Raw genomic sequence first — 16,930 nt, forward strand, 5'->3', positions numbered from 1 at the left:
CCAATGTGATGATTAATTTTAATATCGTCTACAATATTTCCAAAGAGTGCAAAATCACTTTAAGCACAAGATTGTTAGTTAATCATTTACAAATCAATATTGTCTGTATGGACATCAATTTACCCCCACAAAAAGTGCACATGTAAAACTGTGGTGCGATGCGGTTGAAAAATTTGGATGCGCCTAACTTTTTTGCTGGTGCACCAGTGCAACCGTGGCAAAAAGTTAGTCTAGAGCCCTGCCTAGTGGCCCCCGTAAAGATGAAGCGTCTTAGATCCTCCCCTCAATCCTGGTTAAATGACTCTATATGAGATTTACGTTGTATCTGTCGTCAGTCTGAGAGGAGGTGGAAAAAAGATAAGCTAGACTAGACTAGACTTTGCCTCCCAAGCCCTCTGTGAGCAAAAACCGTGACCTAGGACAGGCTGATGGCATAAGATGTAAGTACAACTCCTTCGGTTTCATATGCAAAAAAAATTATTGCGCTAGCCTACATGGTTCCAGTTCTACAGGGATTTAAAAATAGTTATGCAAAACGGAGCGTGCCCGCTCCGACCGGTTTTAAATGGTTAATGGAAAACCAGTTATTGTGGTCATCAAACATGCAGAAATCTCAAACAGTGGAAACAGTGACTTTTTCAAATTATGTTTTGGTCTGAGCAACACTCCAGATTACAAAAAGACTGACTTTACTGTCATGCGTGTCAAAGAAAAGCATCAAATACTGTGTTTTGGGGATTATTTTTCAATGGTTGGATACCCAACACTTTATCCTGATCTGTTGATAAAATGTGAGAAAAATGAATTTTCCATAACTTTGTTGGAGTTTCTTGAAAACTGCTGGAAGCTGTATCCTGTTTGCTTCAACATCAGAATCATCATCAGAAACTTTATTGTCATTGTCATGAGAACAACGAAATTAAGAATGGTCCCCGATCATTGCATCATCCCTAGCAATATCAAAATATAAATAAAACAATAAAATTCAATAAATAAAATAGATAGAATACTTAAAATACTAATAAGATATAACAGTAAAACATTCACATACATTCCCACACACATGCTTCAGACCGTGCATAGATTAACACAAGAGTGGCGTGATGGACATTTTTTTGTAGTATTCAGATGTGTTATTGCAGTTGGATAACAGCTGTGTTTGAGTCTATTAGTCCTTGCTCTGATTGCCCTGTACCGTCTGCCTGAGGGCAACAGTTCGAACAGGGAGTGGCCAGGATGTGAGGTGTCTTTTATGATGTTTTGGGCCTTTTTAAAACAGTGGGCGTTGTGTAGAACTTCCAGTGTGGGGAGAGGGCAGCCAGTGATCTTTTGGGCGGTGTTAATGATCCCTTGGAGTGCTTTCCTCTGAGCCCCTGTGCAGCTAGTGTACCAGATGCATATGCAGTAAGTTAGAACACTCTCAATGGTGGCTCTGTAGAAGGACACCAGCAGTCTCTGTGTGATGTTATTCCTCCTGAGATTTCTCAGGAAGTACAGTCTCTGTTGGGCCTTTTTCAGCAGCTCGGAGGTGTTCACACTCCAGGAAAGGTTCTCCTCTATATTGACTCCCAGGAAGCGGAAGCTTGCCACCCTTTCTACACAGTCCCCATTTATGAATAGTGGTTGGATCTCTGCCTTTTTCCTTCTGAAGTCTATTATGAGTTCTTTGGTTTTTGAAGTGTTTGGAGTTTCCATTTTCTGAACTTCTACATTATGAAGCTACATTATGAAGTTTCAGGGGAAACCTCTGCGGATAAGAGCTGTGAGACCTTGCCTCATCCTATCATGTGTCATATTGAGGTCACCTGACACAAGATGTGAGTCGGTTTTCTCTTTCCAAAATGTGGACATTGTCATCCTAGACAGAGTCACCTTTGGCCTTTAGATGCAGATGTACCGCTGAGTGTTGTCCTGTCAAGGTGGCTCTATGTTGTGTCATCCTGTTATGAATTGGCTTTTTTTGGTTTCTCTCTAAAGGCCCCTCACACCTGATGATGAAATGATCATGAATGACATCACAGCCTATTGTTAGTCAGTGGTGCTAGTGTCATCATTATGCAAATGTACTGTTTATAAGGTTGGAAACCTGTAGTCAGCTGAGACTGAAGAAGTTACTTGGATACGTGATTAAACGTTTCTCCCACTGAAAACGTCCAGATGAACAGAATTAACTTTTTAAGATCCAGACAGGTTTTATTCATTTGAAAGCCTCATTCTTAGCCTTCTCCAGTCTAACTGGAAAACTGAAAAGAAGAGGTCACTGTAAAAAACATAATAATAGTACCAAATAGTTGATTTTTTCCATCCATCCATCCATCTTCATCTGCTTTATCCGGGGCTGGGTCGCGGGGGCAGCAGCCTAAGCAAAGAGGCCCAGACCTCCCTCTCCCCAGCCACCTCCTCCAGCTTATCCGGGGGAATACCAAGGCGTTCCCAGGCCAGCCGAGAGATATAATCTCTCCAGCGTGTCCTGGGTCTGCCCCGGGGCCTCCTCCCGGTGGGACATGCCTGGAACACCTCACCCAGGAGGCGCCCAGGGAGGCATCCTTGTCAGATGCCCGAACCACCTCAGCTGGCTCCTTTCGATGTGGAGCAGCAGCTGCTCTACTCTGAGCCCCTCCCGGATGGCCGAACTTCTCACCCTATCTCTAAGGGAGAGGCCAGCCACCCTTCGGAGGAAGCTCATTTCTGCCGCTTGTATCCGCGATCTCGTTCTTTCAGTCACTACCCACAGCTCGTGGCCATAGGTGAGGGTAGGGACGTAGATCGCCCGGTAAATTGAGAGCTTCGCTTTTACACTCAGCTCCCTCTTCACCACGACGGACCGGTGCAGCGTCCGCATTACTGCAGCTGCAGCCCCAATCCGTCTGTCGATCTCCGGCTCCCTTCTCCCATCACTTGAGAACAAGACCCCGAGATACTTGAACTCCTCCACTTGGGGCAGGAACTCATCCCCGACCCGGAGTGGGCACTCCACCCTTTTCCGGCTGAGAACCATGGCCTCAGATTTGGAAGTGCTGATCCTCATTCCCGCTGCTTCACACTCGGCTGCGAACCGTTCCAGTGCGAGCTGGAGGCCCTCACCCGATGAAGCCAACAGAACCACATCATCTGCAAAAATCAGAGATGAGATTCTGAGGCCACCAAAGCGAAAGCCCTCCGCCACTTGGCTGCGCCTAGAAATCCTGTCCATAAAAATTATGAACAGAACCGGAGACAAAGGGCAGCCCTGGCGGAGCCCATCACCCACCGGGAACGAGTCCGACTTATTGCCGGCAATGCGAACCAAGCTCTTGCAACGGTTATATAGGGATCGAATGGCCCGTAGCAATGGGCCAGACACCCCATATTCCCGCAGCACCTCCCACAGGACACCCCGAGGGACACGGTCGAATGCCTTCTCCAAGTCCACAAAACACATGTAGACTGGTTGGGCAAACTCCCATGCACCCTCAAGTATCCTGGAGAGGATAAAGAGCTGGTCCAGTGTTCCGCGACCAGGACGAAAACCGCATTGTTCCTCCTGTATCCGAGGTTCGACTAACGGACGAACTCTCCTTTCCAGCACCCTGGCATAGACTTTCCCAGGGAGGCTGAGGAGTGTGATCCCCCTGTAGTTGGAACACACCCTCCGGTCCCCCTTCTTAAAGATGGGGACCACCACCCCGGTCTGCCAGTCCACAGGTACTGCCCCTGATCTCCACGCAACATTGCAGAGGCGTGTCAACCAGGACAGCCCTACAACGTCCAGAGCCTTCAGGAACTCGGGGCGGACCTCATCAACACCAGGGGCAGTGGCGTGTCTAGAAAATTTTTGTTGGGGGGGCAGGTAGGGGCACAGATTTGGAGAAGGGTGGCAGATTTAATTGGCAGATAATGTTTAAAAAAAAATTCTACCAACCCTTAACCATAATTCAATAATCCTATAAACCTAATAACCAAATGCACTTTTAACTCTTATTAGAATGAGATTTTAACCACTACGGTGCAAAGTTTTTAGATACTGCGTTGATAAAGTACAAGAGATACAATCAGTGCTTTGTCAGTGTTTACTCAGCATTCAAGGACAGCAATATTTGCATAGTATTTTTACTGACATATAGTGCACATATGTTTTGGGCAAAAACATTTTTGAATATTAAAATACGAACATTTGTAACAAACAATTGACAAATTAGCCAATGCCAATGCAAAACTTTATCTGCCTGTTAAAAAAAGAAGATAATCTTCTCACAAACTGGTGTTTGATTTTGAAACAGGAAAAAAGTGGGGAAACAAATGAAAAGACTAACATTTGAATAAAACCTGAAAGCAAGTAAATACTTTCTATGCTGCCTTATCGTAAACTTTGGTAATATTGATAAAGAACAACACTGGCTGATGATAAAATACAGTCAGCTGGCATGGTGACACTGCCAGTATTAACCTGCAGGGCTGGACTGGGACAAAAAAATTGGGCATTTTCACTACAGACCGGCCCACCAGGTAGTAAAGCCATAAAGACTTTGACTGAAAACAAACCCTGTTGTGACAGTGATGTACAGTCTTGTTGGTATATGTATGATTTCTATACATTTTACGTCAGATAAAAACTTTGGTTGTAAGATTTAGATAATTATTTAATAAAAACTAGGTATTTTAAATGAGAATGAGAAAGAAAAGTATTTCTTTGTGCCCACCTTTCCCTGTTAATGCCCTACCTGGCCCCCTGGCAAAACTTTGCTAGACCCTCCCCTGCACAGTTACCAGCTGTCAGCTACATAAAAAAGGATCCTGGTGTTATTTGTCTCTCAGAAACAGTTCATAACTTCCCTTCAACTCATTCATGTCACCTAAAAGGTAAACCTGTTTCTCCATCACCTGTTTAGCTCTGATGGTTCAGTAAGGACATCTCCTGGTTTCATCTTCATGTTTCCCTCTCACCACATATCTAAACAGACATCATGACCAGCAGCTTTACAGCTGTGGCTCCAGCAAACATCAGCTGATACTAGAAATTAATATTAAATACATTCTAACAACAGCTGATCAAGCTTAAACGTGCTGCTGTTGTTTAGCGCAATATCTGCTGGTTTCCTCTTTCTGGCGCAAAGTGGGCGATAAATAAACAAGAGAGAAAAGCTGATCAGCTGATCATTGATCAGTTTCATGATTGAAGTAGCAACAGGAGAGGGAGGGGGAGAGAATGAGAGAAGAGGCAGCTGTGCAGCATAAAGACAGAATAAATCCAGCTTTGTGTCTTTTTTCCATTCTAGCTAAAGTCCAGGACAAACCGCGTCTCTTCTCAGCTCAATACGAAACGCGTAATATTTTCTCTGAATGAGGGACCATTCCATTTTTTTAAGGAGCCGTTGGCAACTCTACTAACCTTATGAATAAAATAAAGTTCACTATCAGTAACATCATAGCACCCACCCAGCTGTATAAAAACTCCGTCAAACTGGCTAGAACGCAGTATGAGTTATTGCAACTGACAGTAAAAAGTCAGCAACATGAAAATAAACTCCACCTAAACTTGGTTTATATCTGACCCAGATAGACTGCAGGTCATAACTTCTTACCTGAAGTTCAGTTCACCTGACACTCGGACTGGCGGCTGCCTCGGGGCTCTCCTCCTGCCTCCCCTTCCCTCATCCACCTGTTGCCTCTGTGGAAGCCCCGTCATAGCCACCACCAAACAACGGAGTTATTTCTACACATCGACCTGCATCTGGCCAATCCACCACCTGTCATTGTTCATGCCATTACAAAAAAAAATAAAAAATAAGTCACTGGGGATATGCCCGGTATGCCCGATGGCCAGTCCAGCTATGTTAACCTGCAACCAAATCTGCAGCTCCATACAGCAATGTTATGACTTAGATTATATCTTATAACTCATAACTCTTATGTTAGCTGCCCTCAGTAGCATACTGTCTGAAATATTCCACAGCTGCAATAATTCTTTAAGTGTTATTTTTTTTCTTGGTATTCTAATTTCACCGAAGTTTACTAAACTCAACAAACTTGATATTACTTACCGGGACATTTATTCTGTCCTCATTTTCTTTCACCGAAAGATTGTTTCCTGCAGTGCCGTCTTTCGCGCTTGGCTCTCCTACCTTTGCTAACGTGATGCACATAGCGCAGAAGCCGATGCTGCATTCACTTACACTCGGATATCTGAGCGTCACCGTGAAAACATAATCGGACATTTGATATTTGATTGAATTTTATTGTTTTGCCTTTGGGGTGGCACCTGGGGTGGCCAGTCTGGTTTGGGGGGTGGCCTGTGCCCCCCCAGGCCACCCCGCTGGACACGCCATTGACCAGGGGCTCTGCCACCAAGGAGTTGTTTAACTGCCTCAGTGACCTCGCCCCCGGAAATTGGCGGGTCATTCCCCTCATCCCCAGACTCTGCTTCCTCCTCGGAAGACGTGTCAGTGGGATTAAGGAGGTCCTCGAAGTATTTCTTCCACTGCCTGACAATTTTCTCAGTCGACGTCAGCAGCGCTCCGCCAGCACTATACACAGTGCAGGTAGAGCACCGCTTTCCCCTCCTGAGACGTCTGACGGTTTGCCAGAATCTCTTCAAGGCAGTCCGAAAGTCTTTTTCCATGGCCTCTCTGAACTCCTCCCACACCCGAGTTTTTGCTTCAGCCACTGCCCGAGCCGCATTCCGCTTGGCCTGTCGATACCTGTCGGCTGCCTCCGGAGTCCCACAGGCTAACCAAGCCCGATAGGACTCCTTCTTCAGCCTGGTGGCTCCCTTCACCTCTGGTGTCCACCATTTGGTTCGGGGATTAGCACCACGGCAGGCACCAACCACCTTGCGGCTGCAGCTCAATGCAGCAGCTTCGGCAATGGAGACGCTGAATATGGTCCATTCGGACTCAATGTCCCCAGTCTCCCTCGGAATGCTGTTGAAGCTCTGCCGGAGGTGTGCGTTGAAGATCTCGCGGACTGGGGCCTCTGCTAGACGTTCCCAGCACACCCTCACTACGCGTTTAGGTGCACCAGGTCTGTCCAGCGTCCTCCCCCGCCACCTGATCCAACTCACCACCAGGTGGTGATCAGTTGACAGCTCAGCCCCTCTCTTTACCCGAGTGTCCAGAACATATGGTCGCAGGTCTGGTGATACGATTACAAAATCGATCATCGACCTACGGCCTAGAGCGTCCTGGTGCCACGTGCACTTATGGACACTCTTATGTTCGAACAGGGTGTTCGTTATGGCCAAACTGTGATTAGCACAGAAGTCCAATAACAGAGCACCGCTCGGGTTCAGATCAGGGAGGCCGTTCCTCCCAATCAAGCCCCTCCAGGTCTCGCTGTTGTTACCCACATGTGCATTGAAGTCTCCCAGCGGATGGGCCCATGTCTCCTCTTCGGGCTGTGCCCGGCCGGGCCCCATGGACTAAGGCCCGGCCACCAGATGCTCGCTCTCGGGCACCCTCCCCGGGCCTGGCTCCAGGGCAGGGCCCCGGTAACCCTATCCCGGGCAGGGTAAACTGTTCCGTCGGTGTCCTTTTCATAAGGGTCTTATGAATCGCTCTTTGTCTGGTCCCTCACCCAGGGCCAATTTGCCATGGGAGACCCTACCAGAGGGCAAAAGCCCCCAGACAACATAGCCCCTGGGATCCCTGGGACACACAAACCCCTCCACCACGATAAGGTAGCGATTCCAAAGTGCTGCTAAAACGGCCAAAGCGTCCTTCTTGTCCAAAATCATCCTGGCCAATGACCATAACCCCCGTACCTTATTTAAAATTTTTAACTCTGTGGTTAACCCTTCCCCGGACATGCCTTTAATTCATTCTCAGGGTCTTTGTGAGCGATTTCAAACTCACTTTTTAAAAAAGGTCTCATCTCTTAAGTCCTCCCTTCCCCCTGCTTTATATCCTCTCCCCATTCCTGAGTGCATTTCAACTTTCCACCAGTTTGAGCCTGTGTCACTTTTGACTCTTAAGCGGCTAGTTGCTCAAATGAATAACACCAATACTGTGCTTGACATTCTTCCATCTCGTTTAGCTAAGGACTGTTTTGATGTAATCGGACCTAGTATCCTATTTCTTATGAACTTTTCCTTGCTCTCAGGCTGTGTTCCTTTGTCCTTTAAGCATGCTGTAGTCCACCCGATTCTTAAAAAAAGAAATTCTGACTGTTATGACCTTTCAAACTATAGACCGATCTCTAAGCTTTCGTTCTTGTCCAAGATCCTGGAGAGACTAGTTCTCTCCCAACTCCAGGCGTACTTGGACACGAACAATATTGCTGAGAAATTTCAATCTGCCTTTAAGCCATTGCATAGCACTGAAACAGCGTTGGTTAGAGTTCTTAATGATATTCTTGTAATCACTGATACTGGACGCTCTATGGTCCTAGTTTTACTGGACCTCTCTTCGGCCTTTGATATGGTAGACCATAACATTTTATTACTAAGACTTGAGCACACTGTGGGTATTAGAGGCACTGCCCTCGACTGGTTTAAATCATACCTCGCTGATAGATCCTTATCAGTTCACTTAGGCACCTTCTCCTCTTCCTCCGCTCCGGTCTGTTGTGGTGTGCCTCAAGGATCAGTTTTAGGCCCTATTCTCTTCTCATTGTATTTGCTCCCTCTAGGCACAATCTTTGAAAAATACAATATCGCCTTCCACTGTTATGCCGATGACATACAGATCTATTTTGAACTTACTGACGACCTTGCTGTGTCCCTGCACTACTTTCAAGAATGCATGCGGGAGGTCAAAGAATGGTTCCTGAGTAATTCCCTCGTTTTAAATGATAAGAAGACTGAGATTGTGGTGTTCAACAGTAAAATCCCTCGTGCCCAACTCTGTGCTGCCCTGGGTTCCTTTGCTAGTTTTTCTTGTGACTATGTCAGTAACTTGGGTGTACTGCTGGATAGCTCACTCAAACTCGATAAGCAAGTGTCTGCTGTAGTGAGATCTAGCTTCCACCAACTGCGCCTTATCTCTAAGGCTAGGCATTATATTCCGCATGAGGACCTGGAGAAGCTTATTCACGCTTTTGTGACCTCCAGGTTGGATTATTGTAACTCCTTGTACTATGGTCTTCCCTCTTCTCTTCTTCTTAAACTGCAAACAGTCCAAAATGCAGCAGCCCGCCTTTTGACTGGTACCAGGAAATTTTGCCATATTACCCCTGTCCTAGCTAGCCTGCATTGGCTGCCCATAAAGTACCGTATTCAATTTAAAATATTACTCCTTACTTTCAAAACTATTAATAAATTAGCACCAAGTTATCTTAGTGAACTTCTCAAACCACATACTCCTGCTAGAACACTCAGATCTGCCACTCAACTACTTCTGACCCAACCCAGATCTCGACTGAAGTCCCGGGGTGACCGTGCGTTTGCTCTGGCTGCCCCGGTACTGTGGAATACCCTTCCTCTCGACCTCCGCGCATCTGACTCCATTGCACTGTTCAAATCACGATTAAAAACCCACTTATTCAATCTTGCCTTTCCCTCTAGTTAATATTTCTTTTATGATTTTATATCATGCACTTCTATGCTCATTTAAATTCTTGTTTGCTCTGTACCTGTTGCTTTCCTATGTATTAGTGACAGTTATCTGTTTGCATATTTAGTACTTGCTTTGGTCCTATTTCTATTATCCTCCTCCTATACTCTATTTTACTTGTTAAGCACCTTGGCATACCCTTGGTTTTTAAGTGTGCTTTATAAATAAAGTTTATTATTATTATTGTTATTATTCAAGGAGGGGTAGTTGATTTTTTTTTCAATAAATTCTTCCATTAATGATTTGATTTATTCCACATACAGTATTCATTCTTTAGTGGCTCTATAGTATAGTTTACACATTTACCTAAAATTTGACATGTCCCTGCTTAAGACCAGGTATTAATAAGGGCATTATCAAACAAACAAACAAAAAAACAAACAAAAAAACAGGTCAAAATGTGCAGATCTGCTGTGGCAACACATTCTGAATAAGGGAGCAGCCAAAATAAGTGTTATTCTCTTTATTTACATTTTAATTAAATAAATGATAAATGTATTTCAATTTGATGTTTTTAGTGTGTGAGTTCAGGAAGTTGGATTTCTATAGTATCACTCTCCTGCTAAGTAGTTTAGCTTGTTTCAACAATTTCAGCATCGTTTGGTATGATTCACATTGTAGGTCTTACAAATGTCTTTAAAAGCATGTATTTTGATGTTTTAAATGGTCCTGGAAACTAGTATCAGTGTATGTAAATGTGAAAAAAAAATTTGTTCGAGTTTCTTGAAGAGTTTTAAAAATGGATCCTGTTGGTTTCAGCTGTCTGGAGTTTCCATTTTTTAAACTTCTACATTCTGAACTTTCTTCAGCTCTGAACAGAACAGAATAGAATAGAAGAATAGAAGGGGGGGGAAATAAATAAATAGTGTTATATATTTACAGTGTGGGTTATTGCATGTAAAATTAAGTATTGCACATTGGTGATGACAGTTGTGTAGTTTTTAGGAAGTCCTGTGATATCAGGGTGGCTTTGGCTTTTAGGAAGAAACTATTTTTGAGTCTGTCATTCTTTTTGCTGATGCACCTGTAGCTCTTCCCTGAGGGAAGCATGTTGAATAGCTCAGAAGCTGTCCTTGATGATGTTTGTTGCTCTGCTGAGGCAGCGGGAGGAATAAATGTCCACCAGGGACAGGAGAGAACTGTAGGTATGAAACACTGATTTCAAATGCAAACTTTCTCTGATAAACTTACATCTCTCATTCTTTATACAGGTTGATGAACTGTGGTTTGTCAGAAATCTCCTCTCTGATCTCAGCTCTGAAGTCCAACCACTCCCAATTGAAACATCTGGACCTGACTTTCAACAACCTGAATTATTCAGAATTGAAGGAGCTGCATAGTTTTCAGGAGAGTTCAGGCTGCAGACTGGAGTAACTGAGGTCAGTCACCATGTTGCTCATTGCTCATTAGAAATTATTTTGTTAAAAAACGTAATTCTAACAGCCATTCCCCAAATCTCTGTGAATGGTACTCACAGCCACTGGTTGCCCATTGATCAACCAGTGGTTGTTGATCAATGGGCAAAACAATTTGCATATTAATGATCAAGGAACTGACCTCACAGCCCATTGTTCATTCTGTGGTTCTAGCTTCAGTCTTTGTGCAAAGATACTGTTTATAAGGTTGGGGAAACTTGCAGTCAGCTGAGACTGAAGAACTGAAAATGTCCAGATGAACAGAACCAACTTTTTGGGATTTCCTGACCTGGATGATTGAGCATGCATCAACACGCATAAAATGTCAGAGTATATATATAAATATGTATAATTTAAAAAACCCCAACATATTCTCACAAATAAACACGATCTAAAACATCGTTACATATTTACAGTTCTAAGGGACTGATAAAAGGAAACCAAAAAAACTAATAAAAACTATACCAGACTCGGTCCTTTACATGCTCAAATGGCACATGGTGTATGAACATGACCCAAAAGTCAAATTATTCCGACCCAACAATTGGAATAAGCTGATAACTCAATACCTCAAGTGAGGGGAAAATTGGACAAACTTGACCCGAGAGAAGGAAATAAGATTATGAAAAGTTCAATCAACTTGACCTTTGAATGTGATCATTGAGCTACTAAAAGGACAACTTGAACAACTTATTTTTTTAACTTCAACAATCTCAAAAAAATTAAAGCTTTTACTGAACTTGTTTGTAGATATTAAACTGCTTTCTTTATTTAAGAGTGCAGTGTTGCTTCATATTAGAGTCAGAGTTTATATTATGGTATGTGTTTTCTTCTCTGGCAACATGACACTAATCAAACCTTAGCAAATAATCACAAATGTCTCTGCCCTCTTACACACTCTTCTCCACTGGTCTATATTTATTTGATTTTCGTGTTCATGTTCTTAGTTCTTCTGCAATAACATTAAAGGCAAAAATCATCTTCAAGTTTATCAGGATTGATCTTTGGCTGTTTTTAGATCAGAGTTCCTCGTCCTCAGGTTTTATAGTATCAGTCTAATTGCCTGAGATTCTGTATGAGCGGCAGGTTTTTTTCATTAAAATCATGTCATTGCAGTAAATAAACAGTAGAATCCAACAAAAAAACTGCAAAGACAATATGATTTGTTGTAACACTGATCCTGTTTCACTTTGTTCCCTCTGCTCAAAATATCCCCTCGTGTTTTGTAGATTTAAGATGAAGACGCCTGTTCAGGAGCAGCTATTAGACCTGTTGGATGATTTGGGAGAGGAGGAGCTGAAACGTTTCCACTGGTACCTGCTGAATGTACCTGTAGGTGATTTTCCAACCATCAAAAAGAGTCATCTGGAGAACGCAAGCAGAATGAAAACAGTGGATCTTATGGTGGAGACATACACTTCTGGCCGTGTGATGGAGGTGTCCAGATTGATTTTAGAAATGACGAAGGAAGGTCAGTAGGAAAAAACACCTGGTTTAGTGTACGGACACAACTGTTGTAGTTATTTTTCAAAATGTCTTTTTAAAGCATTTTCAGTTTGACTTTATTTTCTTTACCTTGGTTTTGCTCCTCCATAGCTGATGTTTGAGAACAAAAACCCTCTGTTTGATTTTCAGGGTTTTTCTTTTTATTTCCTGGAGTGAAGTCATTCAAGTGTTTTTCTTACAAAATGGCAAAATGATTTAAAATGGAACTGAACTCTATCAGGAAATCGCAGAGCATCAACAGCTTCATCGGCACATAGGAGGCATCAGAGAGTCAGATTAAAGCAGGCACTTACAGGCATGCATGGGCAAAAGTTTCACCTCTACTGCACACTTGTATCGAACTAGTTGGGCATAACAAGTTTCCCAAGTACCAACTGTGGCCACAAGAGGATGCCAAATCATACAAAGCAAAAGCATATTAACACATTCAAGCTATAACAACACACTCCCCGCCTGGCATAAATTATTTTATACTGCTATTTCTTTTACTTTTCTGTTTTTTTTACTTTTTCTGTATACCTCAGTCTTTGTAGTTTCCTTGGGGAACATAAGGATGAGCTGAGAGACTGGACCTAAGTAAATCAGTGGAGTATTTAGAAGACTGTTTATTTAAAAGTTTTGCAGATGCTGTTTCTGACACTCCTCCAGTGGAGGAGTTCAAGTATCTCGGGGTCTTGTTCGCGAGTGATGGGAGAAGGGAGCCGGAGATCGACAGACGGATTGGGGCTGCAGCTGCAGTAATGCAGACGCTGCACCGGTCCGTCGTGGTGAAGAGGGAGCTGAGTGTAAAAGCGAAGCTCTCAATTTACCGGTCGATCTACGTCCCTACCCTCACCTATGGCCACGAGCTGTGGGTAGTGACCGAAAGAACGAGATCGCGGATACAAGCAGCAGAAATGAGCTTCCTCCGAAGGGTGGCTGGCCTCTCCCTTAGAGATAGGGTGAGAAGTTCGGCCATCCGGGAGGGGCTCAGAGTAGAGCCGCTGCTGCTCCACATCAAAAGGAGCCAGCTGAGGTGGTTCGGGCATCTGATAAGGATGCCTCCTGGGCGCCTCCTGGGTGAGGTGTTCCGGGCATGTCCCACCGGGAGGAGGCCCCGGGGCAGACCCAGGACACACTGGAGAGATTATATCTCTCGGCTGGCCTGGAAGACCTTGGTGTTCCCCCGGATAAGCTGGAGGAGGTGGCCGGGGAGAGGGAGGTCTGGGCCTCTCTGCTTAGGCTGCTGCCCCGCGACCCGGCCTTGGATAAAGCGGATGAAGATGGATGGATGGATGGATGGATGGATGTTTCTGACACTAGTCGTGTGGATGATCTATCTAGAAAGGGGTCAAGATAACAGTTAAGATCTCCAGCCACTATCATATTAGAATCCTTGTTATCTGTGAGCAGATCAAAAACTCTCTTAGAGAAACTCTGTTCATCTGTGTTTAGATCATATATATTTAGAAGTGGTAATGAGTGAGAATTTATAGTACCAGAGACCATTATATATCTACCTAAGGGACCGCTAACCACACAAGTCATCTGAAATGGGACATTCTTCCCCAATAATATGGTGACTGACATATCTGAGATACCCAGTTGCACTTTATCTATGTTGTGTGTCTTTTTTAATATGAGTCTCTTGCAGAAGGATAATACCTGCAGGTAAGGGTTTCAAATGCTTGAAAACTTTCCCCTTTTTATAGGATTGCCTAGTCCATTCACGTTCCATGAGATCAACTGCAGGTTTCTCCCCTCTTCCTTTACATCACCCTGGACACCAGCCATTATAAATATAAATGAACACACGCATCTGAGCTATAAAACAAAACAATACCCCCCCCCACACGCACACACACACAGAATTATTACCCAATAATTCAGGGATGAGGATGGAAATAAACTCGGTCTCCCTTCTTCTGAGCCCTCGTTTATGTCAACAATTTTTATATTAAGTCTCTGAGAACGAGCCTCCAAGTCCAATAGTTTGGGTTGAAACTGATCAACAAGCTTTGCCAGGTCCTCGCATTTGGCTTCAAGCACATCCATTCACTCGTCCAGCGCATTGACCGCTAATTCCTGACCTTCCGTTTGGTTCTGTAAGTCATTCTGTATGGACAGCACTGACTGGAACCTGGCCTCAAAAGCATCAAACCGCTCATCAAGTTTCTCCAGGATTGATTTAGATATTGTCTTGCATATTTCCTGGCATATCTTATACATTTCACCCTTGTCATCCGGAGTGACAACTTTAGGCTCAACCAAAACCCTGCTGGTGCAGCTATCATTAGCATCAAGCTCGCTAACATTAGCGTTGCTAATGTATCCGTCGATGGTCTTATTCTTGCCTAGGTTTGAGGCTTTCTTCGGCGGTGACATTTCAGATATGCAGGGCAATGATTAAGCCAAAGGTACGAGTCGATTATATCAGCTCCTGAATGGTTTTATCATGGTATCTTGTGTTTTATGGAAAGCTGCGGTGGAGAGCTCAAACCCACACCTCTACATCACACACATGCGCACTAACACCTGTGAAATGATGTTTAAAGTGCTCCTTGTCATGTGAGCATGTGTAGGTCCTGAAGCAGAAAGCGTGGTTTAACAGAGAAATGATAATTCCAGTGATGATACTCATCATCTCTGACTGGGATTTTAGGTTTTGTCAAATCAGCTAACACAAAGAAAACCTGGACTTCCCATGATGCTCTGCTTTCTTCTCCACTCCCATCTTTTCAGCCATGCTGTCTGTTTTCTAGATGGTATAAAGTTGGTATGAGGGTGGAATTCAGTCAGTGATACACTGGGGTGAGGTCACCAAAAAGATAAAGAACCAATCTGACTCTAACACTGACTTATAGCAATGGCCTGTGTTCAGGATCAACATGTTAAACATACTGTAGAATATTAAACAACCTTTAAATAATGCAATTAGTCTAGTTTAGTTTGTTTTGCAGCAGGTTTCACAGTATGTCTAGCCTCAAATTGATTTGATGTGTGAAGGCTCGCAGTGACATGAAATAACTCTCCGCAAATGTGTTAAACCAAAACTAACAAGCCTGTTCTCAAAATATGAGTAGAAAGTACAGAGATTTGTTTAAAAATGTTTGGAGTAAAAGTAAAAAGCTGCCAGAGAAGTAAATACTCTACTTAAGTCCATTAACAAAATACTTTGTCACTTCCTGCCTCTGGCCAGAGGTGTACTGTACATAAGGAAGTGGCCACTTTGTACCTAATAAAGTGTCAGCCATGTTAAATGTGTGTGTTTCTCATGCTGTATGTCCACAGTCACAATGACAGTCAGTGACACTGACTGAAGGATGAACAGGTTAAGATAGGTTGGAAACTTGTTGTCTGTGAAAGAAACAAGGCTGTGAATCATTTCAGTCTGTGTGTATGGATTGAAGTGTATTCGTGAAAATGTTGGATTGTTCCTTTATTAGTGTCTAACAGTATGTGTATGAGAGAGATGTAATGTCCATGTGTGCATATTGAAAGAGACAGTGCTGGTCTGACCCCCCTCCTCCTTTCAGGGTGCAGCCTGCTGGAGGCCGATGGTTGAGACCAGGTCTGAGGAAGTGTAAGTGTGTTTTTAATGTGATTCATGAAAACAAAGCAGCAAACATTCAACCATCTTCAAACTGTCACATCACTCATTCACATCTCTGATGTCAGGAGTCATCATCAAAGTGTCAATCAATGAACAAATGATGGATCAATAACTGCAGCTGGATTGTGTTTGTTTCTCCATCAGATTCCTGTCAACTCACAATCGACACAAACACAGTGAACACAAACCTCAAACTGTCTGATAACAACAGGAAGGTGACACGTGTGGAGGAAGATCAGTCATATCTTGATCATACAGACAGATTTCATTATTGGCCTCAGCTGCTGTGTACAAATGGTCTGACTGGTCGCTGTTACTGGGAGATTGAATGAAGAGGGGACATTATATATCTGTGAGATGCAGAAGGATCACAAGGAAAGGAGACAGTAATGACTGCTGTTTTGGAGGGAATGATCAGTCCTGGAGTCTGTACTGCTCTGATGATGGTCCTTCTCGTGTCTGGCACTGTAAGAAAGTATCATCAATCTCCTTCTCTGTCTCTAACAGAGTAGCAGTGTATGTGGCACTCTGTCCTTCTACAGAGTCTCCTCTGACACTGATCTACCTCCACACCTTCAACACCACATTCACTGAACCTCTTTATCCTGGATTTAGAGTCCATCCTGGTTCTTCAGTGTGTCTGTGCTGAGTTGAGTGTAAAGAATGTCCTCCTGTTAGAGAAACTCTCTGACGGTTGAACAGGTAGTTCAGTCTGTACATGTCTGTCTCTTTCACTCAGAAACATGTGTCCAGATTCATGGATTCAATCAGTTGATGTTCTAAACTCTTCTAAATGACTCCTTGGGAACTTCTTCCTCTTCAGTCCATTAATGATGGAAGCTGCAATTATTCCAGGATCCACATGTTCTTTTTCTGTCCTTTTCCACTCA

Source organism: Maylandia zebra, linkage group LG23, assembly GCF_041146795.1.
Source record: "Maylandia zebra isolate NMK-2024a linkage group LG23, Mzebra_GT3a, whole genome shotgun sequence".
Taxonomy (NCBI): Eukaryota; Metazoa; Chordata; class Actinopteri; order Cichliformes; family Cichlidae; genus Maylandia; species Maylandia zebra.